This window comes from Lactuca saligna, chromosome 3 (genome assembly GCF_052625555.1).
Source record: "Lactuca saligna cultivar CGN05327 chromosome 3, ASM5262555v1, whole genome shotgun sequence".
Classification (NCBI taxonomy): Eukaryota; Viridiplantae; Streptophyta; class Magnoliopsida; order Asterales; family Asteraceae; genus Lactuca; species Lactuca saligna.
In genome coordinates, this window is record NC_136419.1 from 142,934,059 (window position 1) to 142,955,996 (window position 21,938).

Sequence of the window (21,938 nt, forward strand, 5' to 3'; positions counted from 1 at the left end):
TCTCTCTCTCTTTCTCTCTCTCTCTCTCTCTCTCTCTCTCTCTCTCTCTCTCTCTTCGCTTGCCAGAAACCCCTATTCCCCCCCCCCCCACCCCCGTATATCCCTCGTCGCAAAAATGTGCTCCAATATAATCAAGGGGTGCTTAAACCCAAATCGAATCACCCACTAGAAATCATTGTCAGGTAGGTGTCATGCTAAACAAACTAGGTTAATGGAAACGGTGGAGGACTTTAGACCCAAGTCCAATCACCTATCGGACATGGAGCCTTAAATGGTGATAGATCGGCTGTAGAAGAGGATTACAAACTGGGTCAAGACCTAAATGCAAACTCCAACGATGGCGGACATTAAACCCAGGTCTATGGAAAGCAGAACCTATATAATCGTCTCTCCCATTTTTCGTCTGCTCATCTAAACCTGCATCTCCTTCTCAACTCTGATCGTAGTTGAAAGTATTGATGAGTGGTGGTGAACGTTTCTGGTGGAAATGGATATATAAGAGGGTTAAGGGAAGGTCGTTCATGGGGATTATGAAGGGCTGACCAGAAAAGCAATGACATGAAAGTATGGGTGGTGGTCCAAAATATGTCACCGAGAGAGAGAGAGAGAGAGAGAGAGAGAGAGAGAGAAAGGGGGGAGGGGGTGGTTAGGTGATATTTTTTGTTTTTTTGTAATGAAACTATAATAGAAAAAGAATATCAAATGGCACATTCGTCATTTTAGGGTTGGTCTGGATAAAAAATACATAAGAATTTAAATCATAGGGACCAAAACCACACAAGATATCTTAAATTGGACCACTAATACACCTTTAAACCTTTTTGGACAACAACCACATAATTTTTACAATCACATCGACCATTTTTGCAATTTTGACTTTTTTTATTTTATGTATTTTACATTCAAATCATTTTCAAAAAAGTTATAAGACTAAATTGTAAAATTGGTCCCTATGGTTTATAAAAAAGTGAAGTGTTTGGCCATTTATTTTCATGCATAGATCATCCAAAATTTAAACCATCTTGTAGAAATGGTCCCTCTACTTAACTGTCCATCCAAAACACTTTCTAAGTCTCACATGTTTTTCAAAGTCAGGGGTATTTTCATCATTTCAGATATTTATTCATTTATTCAATTTATTTTTTAACCTCAGTTGTATAGTACAAGTATCTAATTGTTACTAACCATCACAACATTCACATTCTCTTTCTCTCTTTCATAACCAAATGAGTTGCATCTTATCCACACACTCTTCACTCTCAACCCTTCACTAGAAAATCGAGCAATCTCCAACCTGTCTTTCATCCTCCACCTCCAATTATCTCTATCACCTCTTACGACCTCCTCTTTGTCATCCCCTCATTCATTTGACCAATATTTCTCTCCCTCCTTTCGACTTCCTTTTTTCTTCTTACATCCTTCCCCTACCGCTCACCCTCCACTCCATAATCCAACCACACATGTGGAATCCAAAACTTCGAACTAGACGACCGACAACGTTGGTTAAGCATATGGTAAAAGCGATGGTTAAGAGAAAGAAAGATTACAGGGAGAGAACCTAGTGGTACCGATGGTGAAGTAATAAGTTACCATTACAACCCTCTATTCCATACTCGGTTTTCAAGTGAAGAAGATAATTTAATTTCATATTTTATCTAGTTTTTGTTCTAATTAATATTCAATTTCATTGATTTTGCCATTATTTTGTAGTTTTCTGTTCAATTTTGGATTTTCACATTTTGATATTTGAGAACATTGGCTTAATGGTTGTTAATATGGAATTGAGGATGAATTTTGAGGTTATGCGCTCATTGATGATTGAAGGGTTAAGCGAGTCAGTCATTGTTGGTTAGGGGTGAGCATTTGGAGCGTACCGGACCGGACCAGAATGTTTTTTTGGACCTCCGGGCCGGTTCTCGGTTCTAAGATTTCTCTCCGGTCCGGTCCGTTTTTTTCCCGGTTCAGTCCGGTTTTTACCGGGTTTAGAACCGGTTGGACATGATTAAGATTTTTGTGACGTTTTTTAAACACACATAACTCATTCGTTTTAAGTCGGATTACCATGCGATTTTTTCCAACATTTAGTTTACAGTTTGTAGATGAATTTAGACTATAATTTTGTTTATTTTGGTATTATATTCACCGTGTTACAATCCTTCAAAGTAGAGCTATCAAAGCTGAAAAAAATTCAGCTTTTCAGCAACATTTTGTAATCTGTGATGTTTTTTAAACACCCATAACTCATTCATTTTAAGTGGGATTCACCTCCGATTTTTTCCAACATTTAGTTTACAGTTTGTAGACGAGTTTAGACTATAATTTTGTTTATTTTGGTATTATATTCACTGAGTTAGAATCCTTCAAAGTAGAGCTATCAAAGTTGAAAAAATTTAGCTTTTTAACAAGATTTTGTAATCTGTGACGTTTTTTAAACACCCATAACTCATTCGTTTTAAGTCGGATTGACCTACGGTTTTTTTCTAACATTTAGTTTAAAGTTTGTAGATGAATTTAGATTATAATTTTGTTTATTTTGGTATTATATTCATTGAGTTACAATCCTTCACAGTAGAGCTATCAAAACTGAAATATTTCAGCTTTTTAGTATTATTTTATACTATAATTCCGAGTCTGCGTTTAGCATATGTGTTAGAGTTGTAAGTGAGTATCAAACTAGTTTATCGACATTGATAGTTGAAGCTTTGTTATTCACCCAAGATTGGGTGATAAAGTTTACAAATCTGATAGTTAACAACGTTGATGACATCTTGAACGATGATGATATAACTTTGGGTAAAAAAATTACAATCTTTATTCTTTTTTTATACAATTATTACTTTTTATTAAATACTAACAATATTTTCATTTGTGTTTATGTAGAGATTGCACAAGCTTTAAATATGCTACATATTAATGATAATGATATGGGGAAGAGGCTAATGGAAGATTAGATTATGAGTTTATGGAATTTGTTAGTTTAATTGATTTTAAAGTTTAAACTATGATTTTTATTGTTACAGTAATACTTTTGTATGTTTGTCTTAAAATTGTTTAACTTTTTTTTTGTGAACTTAATTTATATGTTAGTTGCTTTTATTTGGAAAATTAATTTTTGCAAATTTCAAGTTATAATATTATACATCAATGTAGATTAGTTAGGCATGAAACAGAAACATATTAATTTTGCAAGTTGTAATATTATACATCAATGTAGATTACTTATTATACTCTATGGAATTAAAGTTGTACCGATCCAAACGGGTCAAAAAACCGGAAAACCCGGACCTGGACCCGGATACGGATACGACTCATCCGGTCCGGTCCATGGTCACAAAATTCTCCATAACCGGTCCGGTCCAAAAGCCGGTCCGGGCCGGTCCAAATGCTCACCCCTATTGTTGGTTGTCTGAGCGACGGTGGGATCACCGGAGAAATTACAGAACGAGGGGTAAAGTGTGTGAGATTGCGGAAAGATAAGAGATTTTGTGTGTGAAATTTGAAGAAAGAGTGAAGTTGAAGGGAGAGAGAGAAAAAGTGGAGTGTAGAATGAAAGAGAATGTGAATATAATGGTAACGAAGATTGCTAGAAATAAGATACTTGTACTTTAAAATGTAATTAGAAAATTAAATAAAAAATGAATAAATACCTAAAAGGTGGAAAATGCCATTACTTTTAAGTACATGTGAGACTTCACGAATGTTTTGAATGGACATATAAGTGGAAGGACCAATTATGCATGACAGTTTCAATTTAGACAAGCAATACATGAAAACAAAAATTAACCCGAAACGGTTCTCGTTAAACCACATGGACCAATTTTACAATTTAGTGAAATTATAAATCAAACAATATACATGTCAACTAGACGTACATGATAAAATTCTAATTCATTTGATTCTAATTCCTCCACAAGATTCCACTTTCTTTCTAAAATTTTCAAAGTGGACTATTATTTCTTTCAAGGAAGTTATATTTCTCCTAATCACGGGTGGGATAATGTTGTGAAAAAAAAAACTTTTTTTTTTGGTTTTAGCTTATCATAAAGTATGTGAGTTTGGTAGAGTTAGATGATACATAGTTATCCATAGTTATCCAGAAATCTATTATCTATTATTATGAATAAAAGAAATAAGCAATCTTGACTTTTGAGTTTTGACTATGATAACCAAACTCTTGCTTGGGTATTGGCCATTGATTTTGCTACAACTAATCGATTTAAAAATATATTAAAATCAAAATAATTTATAAAGTATGTCTCACGATATATATTGGTAATAAAAAAAAGTCACTAGGCTTGACCATAACAATTTACAATCACCCCCCTTCCCCTCATGAAACACTCTTATATAGTCCTTCATCTGCCATTCTTCTTTTCCACAATTCAGAGTTTTATCTTCTAAAATTAATCTCTCATCTTTTGAGTGCAGTTCAGAAGAGAAAGGATACATAAATACATAAAGGTATGCTCCTTTATTGATTTTAACGTTTTACATGTATATACTATATTGCTTGGTTTTGTCTGTCTAGCTATAGCTACATTAACTCATGGTAACTCATGGTAACGCAACCCAATTGGTTTGCATAAGAACGAAAGGGGAATATTACAAAAAAAAAAAAAAAAAATAGACTTTTAGAGAGGACAAAACTCCACTATCAAAATGATTTGATGATGTTGGTGGTGATGTGTATGTTAAATTCAACCACATCGATTTACCTGTGATCTCTTTTGTTTCCTTTAGAAATCGAAGGTTGCCTATGTTTTGGGTACAAAGATAGGCCTAGCAAAGATAAAATATGAGCATGAGCTTCGGATTCCTCTCAAGATTATATTAAAATATAAATTATAATTTCGTCTATATGATATTCAAGTGTTGCCGTACTCAATTTTTTTTCATCCATGTTACTTTTATTGACAAATAATAGCTAGTAACTGTTCAAGAGCATTTAAATCTTTTCGCAAAAGTACATATAAACAAAAATATATCAAAATTTATTTTATGAAGAAAGCTAGGTTGAGGAAGCAATATGATCTAGATAAGTTGTCCATGCATGTTCACTTGCCAACTCAGTTTGACTTAAATCAACATATTTAGGATTTAACGTCAACATCATCATAATGAAACCTATGGGTCATATGAAGGAAGACATAAAGATAAAACAATTCAACTTCCGTTTGATGAATTTTGTTTACAATCACGACTTTCGTGTTAACTTTAATTTCATCTATTTCCTAACCAAAAAAGCTGACCAAAAACTCATATGTCTTAATTTGCCAAGATAAAACTCATATGCCTTGATTTGCCTAGGTGAATCATCTATTTCCATTCGACTAATTATTGATTCGTTCAAAATAATTTTCGATATTCAGTTACTCAAACACAATTTCTTAATTATTGACTGTTTATACATAGTTTCAAAGTTTTAACAAAGAAAAGAAAAGAAAGTAATAATAGAAAACAAAGGAAAGGAAAGGAAACAAATTTATATTTTGTGTTTTTAAGAGTTGGAAAGAAGTAGAAGGAAAAATTAATCAAATGCCACTAATTTTACTGTACCACAACAATTCTCTGAAAACCACAATTCATACATGTAAGAGCCAAAAATTATTCATATCAAAGTATTAGGTATTTTGTATAATTTTAAAACTTAAATAGATTGCATATTCAATAAAATTGGCGACAACTTAATTTCAAAGCTCCTTGCATTATATTAATAGTTTCAAATGCCTTAAATAATTTCGGTTAGAAAGTAAATAACAGAATTCCAAGGTGCTGATGAATACCTGATGAATATTTAATAAAATCATGCATGATAATTTATTTATGTGCAAGGAACTATAAATGATAGTTGAAACTGTCTAAAGGTCAACTTAACCATTCAACAATCTCCTAGCAAAAACTCCTACAAGTAACAACAAACAAGTGTGTTCGGCACATAGCTTTTGGGAACTTATAGCTTCTAGCTTTTAAGAAAATGCTACTAAAGAAGAAAAAACATCGTTCGGCGACGGGAGCGTTTAGCTTTTAGCCTAAACAAAAAACTTCAAAATAAAAGCTACCCGCTACTAGCTAGTTTTGCCGAATACGCCTTAAGGAAAATATCCTTATACTTAGAAAATGTGTACCCAAGAGCGTTCCACAACTCTTGGTTGGTTATGTCACATACGTGGTCCATTCGACCAATTAAAATATATGATTTGTTCCAAATAATTTTCGATATGGAACCACTCAAACACAATTTCTTAATTATCAATCTTTTTAAAGTCAATTATTTACGATGTTAACAAAATTTTATCCAAAGTTAATCAAACGCCTAAGGATGGAAATGGGACAGGGATGGGAGGGGTTGATAATCCCTATCCCCATCCCCGAGTGCATAACAACATCCACATCCCAATGCGGGAAATAAAATCCACTCCCCTTTATATTTTGGGTGTTTACTCAGACCATCCCCGTTTATCAAAAAACAAACCCCTAAATTACTTAAAAAAATAATTTCAATTTTAATAAGCGATAAACACGAGAGGACATAATCAAATTGTGTTTTCACCGATCATAAAGTTTAATAACCATCAAAATGAGAAGTGATGGTTTGATATACGGATCGTCGAATGAATTGACGATTTACGAACTTTTGGAAGTGAATGTAATTTGGTATACGGACTTCTGATTGTCCCGATTCATGTTTATTGGACTTAATTCAAAATCTAACAAATACATTAATTCATTCTAAAAGAATATTAATGTTGCTAAGAAACACTTTCAATTTTGTTGTCCGTTCTTCAAGCATCAACTTCTATGAAAACAAATCCAATTGTAGCTTAGAATCCAATAACGCATTAGCAAATGAAAAATAAAAAACTAAATTTCTTTGAAAAAATATGCGGACTTGTTAATTACACCAAAACCAATAACCAAAAATTGTAGAACATGTATAATCAGTGAGAAAATATCCATATTCCATTCCAACAGAATTAGAATTCGTGTTTCCATTTCGATAGAATTTGAATTCGTGATTCCATTCCAATAGAATTGGAATTGTATAAAATACACAAACCACTAAGGGATTACTAGAAAGTAGTTTCACAAGTTGGAGGACAAATATACGAATCATAAACAGAAAAGATGAGTAAAATTTGTGACAACTTGGACGCCTCTTATAGATGACCATCCATCCATTTGATCAATTAGTTTTTGAAAATCAAAGTAAAATTAATAAACATCATCGAGAGCCATGAAATTGAAAACCATCATATAATGAATATTAAAATAAAAAACTCATCAAATCTCCACACAACATATATGCTCTAGGAAACAAGTTTTTGTCATCATTGTTTTATATAAAAAAACAATCAAATGATTACAAATAAAAAGAAAACTTACTATGACAGTCAAATAGATATAACATGCGATTCAATAATATATCTTAGTTTTAAAACTATGGTTGAATTTTGAACTTTAAATCTCAAAATAAATGATATCCTCCAATAGCCACAAGCCAAAAACTCCATGAACAGTTTAGAATTAGCATATAGATTACAATAAACGCTTCTAGATCTAATGAAAGTAAAAAAAAATGTCGATAACAAAAAGGTCTAAATTGCAAGATACAAATCAACACTAAATCTCATAGATAGGATTAATTACCTATTTTATTATTAAGAAGAAAAATATTACCTCAAAAGCTGTGTTCCTATGTATCAAGCCGAGCTAAAATCAACAAACCTTGATGAACCCTAGATTGTTAGGATTTGGGTTACGATGGCAACCGGTAAAACTCGAATAAACTTCAATTTCTATCCGACAATAATGAACAAAGGCAACATTAAAATAAAAATTTTAATAAAAATCTGTAATCATGGACAAATTACAAAAAATATTCCAGGTTACAATGATTATATCACCTAATGGGATCGGTCGGAGGTGTGGACGTCGGAAGTGAGCGACGAGCGATGAGCGACGGAGTAGACATGATCGGAGATGGCAATGACGGTGGTGGAAGCCTCTGTAGGTGCCTTTTCGCCTTTTTTTGTTGGTCTTTTAACCCGGCACATCAAGGAAAGCGCAATCGATTTTCGTAGAACTCAAGATTGATTTTGTAGTCAATTCCAATTTTGCAGATCGGCAAAGATTTGGTTTTTTAGATAAAGAGGGGAACGACTCTAGAAATAAACTGAGAGAAATTAGGTTAAAAAGTCAATACCATGATTATAGGAATTATTTTTGGAAGTTATTAATCAAATTACTAAATTATCCTTATTTATTTATTTAATTTTGATTGACCAATAACCATTTCTACATCCACACAATAATCAGTTAGAATACTTGAACCTCTCTCTCTCTCTTTCTCTCTCTCTCTCTCTCTCTCTCTATATATATATATATATATATATATATATATATATATATATATATATATATATATATATATATATATATATATATATATATATATATATATATATATATATATAATGTCATCAAAATCGGGGCGGGAGCGGTTCAAAATTTGTTATAATTGAGCCCGACCCAATCCCCGGTTTTAGCCTATTGGAGATCCCCGACCCCATACCCGATACCTATTTTTGCAGGAAATACCCGTTGGGGACGGGTTAACCGGGCTCCCATCGGGTTAGGTATAATTTTCATGCCTACAAATGCCACTAATTTTACTCTACCACAATAGTACTACGAAAAACACAATTTATACATTTAAGAGCAAAAAAACTGTTTATATCAAAAGTATACCCTATTTTGTAAAACACTAAAACTTAAATATATTAGCATTTGGCGGCGACTTAATTTCCAAGCACCTGGCATCATATGGTAAATATTAATACTTTTAAATACCTTAAATATTTCTAGTGAGAAAGTAAATATAAGAAGGAAATATACATTAAATTCCTTATATTTTGGTATTTTTGACAAAAAAGTTTACCTTTGAATTTGGTTGTTGTTGTTGTTATTATTTTGCAATTTAATCATTGAAACCAGCTATTATGTGCGATTGGGCTCAATTTTTAGGTAACACATACAATAGTAGGGTTCGATGAGTAAATTGTAAAAAAAAATCGATGATAGTTTTTTTTTGTGAATAGTTTAAAATATAGGTATTTTTTTTCAATGCATAATATTTTTTTTTAACCTTAAGTCTTATCTATTTTAAGATGAAGAGGGTGTTTGAGATTTCATTTTGAACTTCAAAATGACTTTTATGTAAAAAATAACTTATAAACTTGAACAAATTACTAAATTATCCCTATGGTTTGCAAAAATTTCATGTTTGGTCCGTGTCTTTTTTTGCACTCGTACCACCCCTAAAGTTTATTGTAATTTTTGTCTGTTTCTAACATAAAATGAATATTATACATTACTAGGTTTTTTTATATTTAAATTTATTTCAGAAAAAATGTTTTAGCTATTATTAAAACAATTATGTCCACATACCCTACCCATTGTTTTTTAGAACTAAAGCCATGATTTGAAGCACTGCCCCTTAAATCCATCCATCTCTTTCTATCTCTCTCTCTCACTCTCTCTTTCTCTCTCTCTCTCACACACACACACACACACACACTCTCTCTCTCTCTCTCTCTCCCTCCATCCCTTTCACATACACACACACACTCTCTCTCTCTCTCTCTCTTCTCTCTCTCTCTCTCTCTCTCTCTCTCTCTCTCTCTCTCTCTCTCTCTCTCTCTCTCTTCTTTATATTGAAACCTAAAGCCATCGATCCTATCACCTCCACCATTGATTACTATGACATCGTCATTTTCATGGTCAAAAACATCTTTTTTATTTATGTTTATTTCAAAAGAGAGTTTATTTATAAATGCAAATTTTGGCCCATAAAAGTATCTCCGAACATATGTTTTTCGTTGATTTATTAAAAATTTGGGATGTCATAACTGATATAAGAAGCATAAGCATAAACATAGTCCATGTACTATTACCTATGATACAGAGCAACTGAGTAGGTCAGGTTGGGAAACCTGGTGAGTACATAGGGTTTTCAACCCACAATAATATAGCTAATATGTTTAATTATCAAAAAATTAAGCCACTTACCATCCCTGATTTCTTTTTTATCCCTAAGGATCTATCCTAAGGGTCATCATAGTTATCGTTGCTGATCGTATTGTTTCAGGGATTTCTCCGCAATACATGTCAGTAGGTTTCCTTCTATATTCATTCCCAAGGATCTGTCCTAAGGGTCATCATTGTTGATAGTACTGTTTTAGGGATTTCTCCGTAATACCTGTCAGTAGAAAGTAGAGTACATAAAATGGGAACAAAGTCCATCACGTACAGGTTATAAACCTCTTTGTCTTCCATGGGATTGTCTTGAATAGTTTGGTCGTCGTCACCTATACTCTGTTAGACGAATACATCGTTATTACACTAGTACCATTCATACATTGTTAGTACACTAGTACCATTCCTACATCATTAGTACACGAGTACCATTTCTACATTGTTAACGTACTAGCATTATTAAAGTCGTGATATCTTATTGTCATTTTCATCATTCATCATATTATGTCATTTTATCATTTCATACCTCATCATACTATGGTATCCTAACTCTCATCAAACTACGACATCTTATCATTATAATCTCTCATTACCCAATGTATTATATTTATGAAAATCCATATACAAAATAAATCATATAAAAATGATATTTCTAATACTTCATATGACACATAATATCTTCGCACATAAGCACATATAACATTTAATTATCTGAATATTCAATATATATGTGTACGATGAAACTAATTATGTACTCACTTGTTAAAAGTGGATGACAGGTGAATTTGGCAACGCTTCGCCTAACACCTTGTCTTTTCATTGATGCGACCTATTTATGAATGTCGCTAAGTCTTAGTCTAATAATCCTTATGACTAAGGATAGTCTACATTCATCATTAATCCCAAAGTCTGCTGATATATAGCTGATAAGGGACAACCAAGTAAGATCATATCAGATGTAGAGTTTGTTTGGTATATAAAATATATTGTATGGAAATCTCATTTTAAACACTTCACTAAATCTAGCCTTGTCACCATGCCCATAAGTAGATCAACCAGTAATATGACTTGGAATCACTGATAAATCTTATTTATAAATTCATAACAACGACTATGAATGTAAACGTAAGTTATACTGAAAGCGATATAAGTACAACTTTAACTTACATGGATTTTCTTGAAATTTTTTTGGAAATTGCACTGGCAGAACTTTGGCCTGATACCTACTAATGTCGGGCACTCAGGGACCTTAGCTACTCGCTAGAATCTTAGAAACTAAGGGGAAATTAGGGAAAAGTCGAGAGAAACTCGAGAAAGAGGGTTGGGGTTGGATTTGTGAGGAGCATATATGAAGAACAACCCATATATATAGGTTTTCATTAAGCACATAGCGCTAGGTGACGTGGCCCATGCTTTTTGCGACAAGGGGCAGGAATTGATTGGACTTGCGTGTGGCCTTCTAGAAGATCATGTATGATGTGCATTGTGCATGGTGCATCTCAGGAAACTTCATAAATTCGTAATTTCTTCATAGAAAATCAATTCTTGACGTTCTTATATTCATGTGTAGCTATCGACGAGATCGAGAAGTTTCATTTAGACTCCATCGGGTAATTCTAAATTAATGTTTTATTTAATAATGTAGAAGGCTAAGACTGCTAGTCTTCATTTAAAATTCATATCTTTTTCATACGACATCTGTTTTCGACTGTCTTTGTATCGATGAACTCCTATTAACAAGATCGTCAACTCTTGTTTATATCGTTTCGACTAAAAATCAACCGATCTAAAATTCGAATTTTGTGCTAACACAAAGTGCTAAAACTTCAAAAAATCATAACTTCCTCATACAAAGTCAAATTTGGACATTATCTATAATCATGTTCTTGGTTTTATGATTTCTACGACTATCGTTTAGATTTCATAGGCTAACAAGCAACCTATCTAAAAATTCACTTTTTACAACGCACATAGCCATGTTGGTGCAATCGTGACACTTTGAAAAAGCATAACTTCTTTCAATCTAAAATTTTTGCCCATAAATATCTCTTAGATAATTCATGCACAAAAGTACCTAGAAATCCATTTCCTCTTCCTCCATTGATTCTTAAACCACCTAGAAAATTCACCCAGGTTATAACTGTTACTATACCATGTGATGACATTCTGAATTTAAAGGAAACTTAAAATCCATCTTCTATTAACATCTAGATACAATCACTCAATGTAATATCCTATACCTTATATTAGCACCACATAGATGTGACCTCCCTATTTTTTATTGCCCCAAAAGACCGTTATATGCTTATTTTAAAATAAAGTATTCTTTTGTTTGTGTAGAATTTGTCCTAAAACATTATTTGAAGCATTTCCAAAGAAATGGGTTATATTTACAAAACATTGGATGTCATATCTGACTGAGAATCCTTGTCACATATACTATAACTTTGGTAAATGCCATTTATCCTAAATAGCTTTTTATCAAAATATCATTTTTATCGCTTATTACATTTTAACTATCTAGCCTAAAGTTGCAGGCGTTACAATTACCTTTTATTAACCGGTGACCACAACTCCATAAACAATTGACGTTAACCACTGCCAAAACCATTACCGTTAATCACAACTACTGGCATTGACCACCAGCAACATCATCATTGATTGATGCTCAAACCTGCAAAAAAAAAAATCCTAAAGTAACAACACCACCGCCACCACCTCTTCTATCGTAAACCACCATCTCCAACTCTTTCAATCTAAAAAATAAGCCCATAAATCTCTCTTAGAAAACTCATGCACAAAATTACGTAGAAATCCCTTTCCATTCCTCCATTGATTCTTAAACCACCTCGAAAATTCACCCAAGCTATAATTGTTACTATACCATGTGATGACATTATGGATTTAAAGGAAACTTAAAACCCATCTTTTGTTAACATCTAGATACCATTAGTCATTTCCCAAAAAGACCGTTTTATGCTTATTTTAAAACAGAGTATTCTTTTGTTTGTGCAAAATTTGTCCTAAAACATTATTTGAATCATTTACAAATAAATGGGTTCTATTTATAAAACATTAGATGTCATAATTGATAAAGAAACATAAGCATACACTTTGACAGACCTTACAATAATTATACTAGTGGCCAACAACCTCCTTTAATCCCTCAACAAATAATTACACTATTATCCAAGTACCTACGCATTGTTACCTGTGATACAAAGAAACTAAATGTGTCAGGTTAAGAAACGTGGTGAATGGATATGGTTTTCAACCCATAATAATATAATTTAAATTCTTTAAATATATATTCCATATATAACAATTAACCCGAATTATTGATTCATGTCATTCTCACTCCTTGATCCTAAAATGATATTCATAATGGAATCTATCCTAAAGGATCCCTGAGTGAACAATACTACCTTGGGGATTCCTTGGCAATATATGTTAAAAAGGAACCCATGTGGGTGAATAGAATACCCATATGTATAGTTCTTTTGTACCAACCAGATTTATAGTCATGTCCGCATGTGGTCTTTCATCATCTACAAGTCAGAAACCTGTCCATGTATGTGTTGCTAACACCTGCAGGTCATAGACCTGCCCATGTTAGATTCCCTAACAATTACAAGTTGTAAACATGCCCGTGTACGACTTATAAACATCTAGATGATTGCAAGCATGCCCATGTTCTCCATAATTGTCTAGAATAGTCTTTGGTTGTCACCTAAGTTCTACTAGATAACTAATCCATAGTAGTATAAACTACAATGTTGGATATAGCCTCACAACGTATTATACTTCCCTCAACCCTTTACTATCCAATATGATTTAGGAAAATAAGTAATTCAATATTTTATAAGGTTCAACTAAGTAAGCCACATTGAACACAAATATTACACTTATAGGCAATATGCACACATATCACGTAAGCTGTTAAAATACTTCATATATATGTGTAAGATGGAAGTAACTACGTACTCACTTGTTAAAAGTGGATGATTGGTGAATTTGGCAGCCCTTCACCTAACAACTTAGCTTTTTCTTTGATATGACCTAAGTATGATTAATATCGAGTCTTAGTCTTATATTCCTTGTGACTAATGATAGTCTATATTTCTCTCTAATCCCAGTGTCTACATCAAGATCTATCAAGTAAGGTACAACTAGGTAGGATCATATCGTATGTCACACCCCAAAACTGGAATGGCGGAAACGTTTGGGGACAGAGGACGTCATGTATAGTATCATAACAATGCAAAGTAGTAAATAAGACACCAAAAATGAATAATCAAAATAAAAGACGAGTCTTGACTGCTCCGTCTTCTCAAAACCTGCCATTGGTGCCTGTCTACTGATGACCTGAGAATACAAGTTAATTTGAAAGCGTAGATCAGCATTTAAGCTGGTGAGTTCATAAGTATTTAGTGTCAATGTTTGTATAAGTTTGATGAAAATGTTTGTAAATGTATAATGTAAATGTTTGTAAATGTATAATGTAAATGTTTGTATATGTTTGAAAACTCCTAGAAAGTGCTATATTTTCTACTAGTATAAAAAGTAGTCTTCTACCAAGACCCGAATGTTTTGTATGTTTGTTTCTCTGTAAAAGTGAATGTTTTTCCCAAATATGACTATCATTACCATAATATAGTTTTATATTACCCTTTACGTGAGAAGATCACAATTTGAATATAATGGGAAAATGTATGTGTACTGCAATATTATTTATATAATCTACTGAAGTAATAACTACCTTAAAACCAATGGTTTATTTAAGGCAAAATGTGATAAGATTGTTACCATACTAAAGTGACTATAACACGACGATGAAAGACGTTGGAAGAAATGACATTTGGCACCCGTAGACTTGCAAATCCCACTGTAGCGAACAACAACGGTGTAGGGTAGTCAATCCAGTATAGATCTATACGCAAACTCACGCTCTCCCTACAGGAGATTCTGGTTACAAAATGTGACACAACGAAATGGTCGTTGTGTCATGAAGTAGTATCTCACATCATGTTATTTTTGAACCTTGTTATAGTATACTTGTTATAGTGATAGTATTCTATGTATAGTATTCTCTATATAGTATCATGTATATAGTATTCTCTGTTATAGTATTTGTATATGATATTATTCTCCTAAACTGTACCTATTATAGTTTACTAGTGATTTCTGTAATTGAATAAATGATTGAATGTATACCTTTGGTACCCAAAGGTACTGAACTGATTGATAGTACTTTTATATCTACATATGTATACATAATATATATCTAATATTTAGACGACCTTCGGACAAATAACCGATACCCTAAGTCGACATCTAAACAAGGAAAAGGAAATAAAGCGAGTTAGCAGTCTTAAGTTCTTTGAACATTATTTATATAACTGTACATATATAGACATGCTTTTGACAATATATAAGTTTAAAAGAGGTTTTGTAATACATTTAAAGAGTTTTGAACAATAAATAATAATGATTTGATGTCAGTTTATAAAATGATTTAAAAGTAGTTTGTTTGATAACATAATTAAAGTTAATGAAATCCTTTGTTTGAAACGCAGTTATAAATCACATGTGATTGATTATATAACTAGTATGTTTTCTACTTGTATTCCCCCCATAAAAGCATTAAAATTATTCAAATGATAAGTTAAGGGGTATGAACTCACCTGTAGTGAGTGATACGGAAGTATGTTTGGAAAAAGGATGTAGAGTGTCAGGTGAAACCTTGAGCACACAAAGATCCTAATAAACATATAATGACATGTATGTGTATTTGATTAGTGTATAAACAACTAATTTTAATGGATAACACCCTAATAGACTAGGAAACTCTTAGATTGAAGGGATACAATCGCATATGATTGCACACTTAGGGTGTATGGCCACCCTAAAGAGTTTACGGTACAAATGGCGTGACCAAGTGAGTTTGCGGTCCAATGGTTTACGGTCCAATAGGTTCACGGTCCCATGTGTTTACGGTCCTATGGTTTACGGTCTAGTGAGTTTACCATCGTAAACTCACATCCTTTTGTGCATAGGATGATTTCCAAGCATTTCGAAGGGTTCTAAGTTCCATTATAGGCTTTAGGAGGGTTTAAGGTCTCTAATGCACCTTTCGTTAGAATTTCCAATATAAGAAGATACACTTAGACAGTAAACACCTTTGTTCATGGATAAAGTGACAATTTTTAGTCCATAAACAAGAATCCTAACTAGATACAAGTATAGAAGATAGATACTTACAATTTGGAAGCACGGAAAGGTGTTTTCGGTCCAAAACACTAAGGTGTTCTTGATGTTCTTGAGGATCTTGAAGATCTAGACTCAAAAAATGAAACCATGGATGAATCAAGATTGAATGATGGACATAGAAAGGATTAAGACACAAGGAAATAATCACTTAATTGTTCTTGAAGATTTGGAAGCAAAAATCTTATGATACTTGAAAGAAAATCAGAATTCTAGGCTTGAAATTGAAGAAATGATCAAAAATGATCATGAACTATATATATAGAGGGAGTTTACGGTCACCATGACCGTAAGCTCTAAATTTCCTGACCGTAAACTCCTTTTGAGGAGGTTTACGGTTTGCTAGATGGTTTGGAACCTTAACTGACAAATCCAAACACTGATTCCTTTGATGCACTAGTCTCAGAATACTCAGAATAGACCCTAAACAATGCTAAAAGATAGCAACACGAGTCTAACTTTGATAGATTTGAACGTTTATACAAGCTAGAAATTTCGGTTTGTCACATCGTAGGTAAGGTCCATTTTGTATACAAAGTATACTATTTGAAAACCCCACTTTAAACATATTACTAAATCCAGCCTAGAAATCACTACCATAAATATATTAATCAATATAATGACTTGGAATCACTGATAAATCTTATGCATAAGTTCATAATAACGACTATGAAACGTAATCTAAGTTACATTTGAACTGAATTAATTGCAGCTTAACTTACAAAAGTTTTAGAAAAAACTGGGAAATTATGCAAGCAAAACTCAACTTGAAAGATTTTATTTGTCACTTCCTCTAACGCACTAGAGCCCCACTACTAACCAATGAAAACTCCTAAAATTGGATCTAGAGAAAATTGGACGTTTGAGAGTGTTTTGGAAGATTTCGAATGGGGAATAAGCTTAATTCGCGAGGTTTATATAGGCTACAGGAGGTGCAAGTTGCACATATTATTGGACCCATCGCGCCTTTTTTCGACTTAGATCCTTCAATGACAGCCATGTGTCGCTGCACTAATAGTCCACATCTCATCCTTCTAGAAGGTGACACTTTTCACATTCCCATGGAGCCATGTGTCCAGATGTTGTCATCTCTCTTGGAAGAGCCGACCACCCGACCATGTCACTTAGAGCTACCTAGTGGTGCCACATCATCAGCGCATGTATTTTCTCATAGATCTTCGGACGGGCAAAACATTCGCATACGAGCTCCGTTTTCGACATTCTTCATATAATCAAAATCTTCTCGACGAGCTCTACAACTAATTTCATTAAGGTCTCAAATGATAATTCTCACTCTAACTAAAATTCATATTTAGACCGGTTTACATTATTAATGTTTGTGTGAAACTCATATCTTCTTCATACTAACTCCATTTACGAGATCTTCAACTCTCGTTTAATTTTTTCGGGTAACAGTCAACTATTTTTTACTTTTAAATTTCTATGTCCGCACTATTGCGTTGAATCTTCGAAAAATCATAACTTGCTCTCACGAAGTAAGATTTGGACGTTCTCCATATATACGCTCTCGGTTTTACGATTACTACAATTTTCATTTAGATTACGTAGGATAATAAGTAATCTATTAAAGATTCACTTTTTACGATATGCAGAGTTGTGTCGATTTAATCGTGAAACTTCGAAGTAGCATAACTTCTTCATACAAAGTCTGATTTTAGAGTTCTTTATGTGTCCAGAATCCTTGTCGCATATACTATAACTTTCTTAATATTATTTATCCTAAGTAATATTCTATGAAAATGCTGTTTTTGTTGCTTATTATATTTTAATTGTCTAGCCCGAATCTTCGAGTGTTCCATTAGAAGTCCTTAGTCTTCATATTATTGCCTCGCCCTTTCAGATTTTCTCTAAATCACAAATTTTCTATTTTGCCCTGATTGCACAAAAATCAACGATTCCTAAGAAGGTAGGGGTGAAGATGTACGAGGAAATGGTTGATTTAGGGTCGACTTATTAAGAAAAGATGGTGGCAGTGGCCGAATGGGGAGGCGATTGATGTTGCCGGAGTTCTGTGTTCTAGTGATTGTAGGAAGAAGATGTTCAAGTGTGGGTTAGCGGTTTCTAATAGTGTGGTAGCGGTAGCGGATTTCAACATTCGGTGGCTGTAGCGAATTCTGATGGTCCATTTGAGGTATGGGTTTTTGGCGATTGAATGAAGGAGAAGGAGGATTAAGAGAAAAATGGGTGTTAGGTTAATGAGTGTAGGGGAAATAGATGATATTTTGGGTGGATACTTATTGGAGGTATGAGTTTTTAGCGAATACTTATTGTTGAACTACCACAAGAATAAAGCTTCTATGTCATGCAAACAAGACTGTTTTGCATCTTCTCTATTGATATGTGGATGAATTACGTGCATTGTTTTCAACTAAGTACTTGGTATGTGGATGCATATTTCCTATCATTTTTTTAAATGGAACTTCTATAACGAGGGTTTTGAGCCAGTTTTCACGCACCGACCAATCCCCCACTACAAACATGAGATTATGCCTCATGTCCTGAAGTCACCACAGATGAACCTCCATGGTTACAAGGGCCAAGTAGTGCCATAATTTGAATATGAGTCAATAAGTTATCCACTATATCTTCTATATGCGCTACCAAGTCACCATAGCCTAAATGGTTATTTCTGATCAAATTTTGATTTAGTTTCATCTCCTGGAGTCACCATAGATGAACCTCCATGGGCACAATATATATTTATTTAAATCAGGTTTTATATTTCATTAAATAGATATATATATATATATATATATATATATATATATATTTAAAAATTGTGTTTATTTATTATTATATATTAAAAATCAAACAATTTGTAATGGTTGTTTCAAAAAAAAATTATAATTTAGAGGGTGTTTGAGATTTTATTTAAAAACAATTTATTGACTATTAGTATTTTGAAAAGTCAATAAGTTAAAAAAAAGTATTTGGTATTATAAAAAAATGACTTTTAAAGTAACATTAGTCAATAAGTATTTTTTCCTAAATGTTATGTTGAGATTTAAAATGAAATCCTAAACACCATCTTAGTCTTAAAATATATAAAACTATAAATAAAAATTATTATTTATTGAAAAAAACTACATATATTCAAGGGAAAATCAAACACAAAAAGTTTAAAGATTAAATATGAACAAAATAGAAAGTTTTATTCTGTAAATGGTCCTAAATGTTATTATGGTTCTAAATGTTATTAAGAATAAGCACAAACGAAATATGGAGGTCACAAAAGTGACGATGTTGTAGTTATTGTGTGAGATACCTTTATTGTATAAGGTGTAAAAAACAACACTTAGAAATGCAGCAAAATCGACTTCAATAACATAGAAACTGAAGGAAATAAATTATGTTGGGTTCAGACATTTACTTAGGACATAGGCAACGATTTTCACTCTAGATGGTGGAGACGGTCATTATAGATCGATAATTTTCTTCCTTCTTATTACTTGCATCTACATTTTCTATTTATATGTTAGTTCTATATGTACTTCTCCTTATGCTCTTTTTGATTTTTGATCTTATTTTTTTATTGCTTGTATATGTGTACTTTTGCCTTTGTGAAACTACTGATTATTTCTTCTTTGTGGGTTGACGTTTAACTTATAGATGAATAAAGAAACTCTAGTTAAACATTTATCTCGTAAACTAGTACTTAAAGTCATGAACTAAAACATGGTTATGTGATACTTATTCTATTATGTAATACTCTTTACAACCACAACACAAAACAAATCGTTGTGAATGAAATCAAAATTGTTAATCTAAAAGTAATTGCTACTAATAGGGAAAATAAACTAATTATTATAAATATAGATAATGACTTGAAAGAGTAATAAACTTTCAACTTTGTTCATATTTAATCGCTAAACTTCTTTTTATGCTTGATTTACCTCAAAATTATTTGAAATTGTTCACATTTTACTCTTATGACCGATTGTTACCGGTCAAAAGGATAAAATGTGAACAATTTCAAACAATTCAAAGATAAATCAAGCACGAAAAAAATTAGTAATTAAATGTGATCAAACTTAAAAGTTTATTACCCTCCCAAGTCATTATCCCTTTTGTTTGTCTTATTTTACGGCGCCTAATCACAGCTTAGAACCCACCCGGTCCGCCAATAACCCACGCCCAGATTCGTTAACCTGTTTCCCATACCCGAAAGTCACCATGTTTGTTACCTTTCTATCAATCCACCATTTCTGGCCCATCTCGAATATGGAGACTTAACCAAACAGCATATTACACATTGACCAACTTACATCCAGGAATAAGATCGAGTTCACATGAAGTTCATAACTTCATTCATTCTAAATCCTCGTAACCTACTCGATAACCTATCTAATTTTTCCCTCACCCCAACTTGGTTCTCCATTGTTGCACCCGATTGTTATGTGATTTTTGATCTATATTTCGGTTTGAATTCGACTGTAAGTTTCATACGTATTATTTCCCATGAGCTTCAACACATTTTTAGCTTTAAAGGCTTGAAATTGGTTTGAGGCTCTTGATTGTTGCCTTAGTTTCGTTAATTTAAATGCCGTTTTGCATTCAGGTCCTCCCAGGTACATTTATTAGATTTTAATTTTTCTATAAGTTTTATTTACTGTAATGTGTAGAAAGTGTATTACAATTTTGTGTGCTAATTATATTATATATAATTTATATGTATATGATTACAAACAATTTTGTCTATGATACATATTTCCTTTTTCTCTTTCTTCGGAAACATAATTTTTCCTTAATGATTTTAGACCAGATTAAAGTTTGAAAGCAAAACTGTCATTTGATGGTAAACATTGTCCGAGATATTCATCCATTTATAGTGTTGCTTCGATAAACATGGCTTTCCTTTCCAGTTTATAAATGAGAGTTTTCTTATTCGCCCCCGAGTTTTAAAATTAAGAAAATGGAAAGGAAGGGAAGGAAAGAAAGGACTTAGATATTACAAAACTAGGTTATAACCCGTGAAAACTACGGTTAGCAAAGTAAAGATATATTGATACTTCAAAACAATACTCGTTAATCAACAATTTTCAAACAGTTATTAATTTACAAAGTTAAATGATTTGTCAGTAATTTTATGGTACATTCAAATTAATATATAAATTGGTCTGAAGATACGAACGACAATCTTATGTATAGATTAATGATAAAATGATTATGTTGTAGAAGAAAATTACACCGATTCTTAAGATTTGGAAGTGCTCCCAAAATTTGTTCTAGTTCCGGTTCCAAATATATATATTTTTTGTAAATAATAAACAAATTAAATATTACAAAGTAAATAAATAACCATGAGTGTCATTAGGAAATAAATACATTTTTCGAATAAGTATACTTGAGTATAATTCATCGTTAACCAAGAAAAACTAATTACACTTTTTAACTTAACAATAGAGTTTTGAAATCTCTAAAATCAATCGTTGATGATAATTTAAAAGCTTCTTGTTAATAAATGATATAATTTCTAGTAAATAAGTTGTTCAAACTTAAATAAATCATAAGTAGTGGATTGATGTTATAATTAATTTAAACATTACTTTATTGTGACAAATCAAGTGATGGATTGTGTTATATATATATATATATATATATATATATATATATAT

The 21,938-nt window shown here is 32.4% G+C and overlaps 1 protein-coding gene across 4 annotated transcripts in view; it reads left to right on the forward strand.

The window, feature by feature from the left end:
- Positions 1–4,318: 4,318 nt before the first annotated feature.
- Positions 4,319–21,938, forward strand: part of LOC145037326 (putative disease resistance protein At4g27220) — a 38,043-nt gene continuing 20,423 nt past the window's right edge. For 2 of the 4 annotated variants that reach the window (XM_078985965.1, XM_078985966.1), the window contains exon 1: positions 4,328–4,461. The gene's annotated coding sequence lies outside the window, so the exon portion shown is untranslated. Of the gene's footprint in view, positions 4,462–14,171; positions 14,562–21,938 lie in introns of those variants that run through there. The other 2 variants (XR_013678772.1, XM_078985967.1) reach the window with 2 other exon arrangements.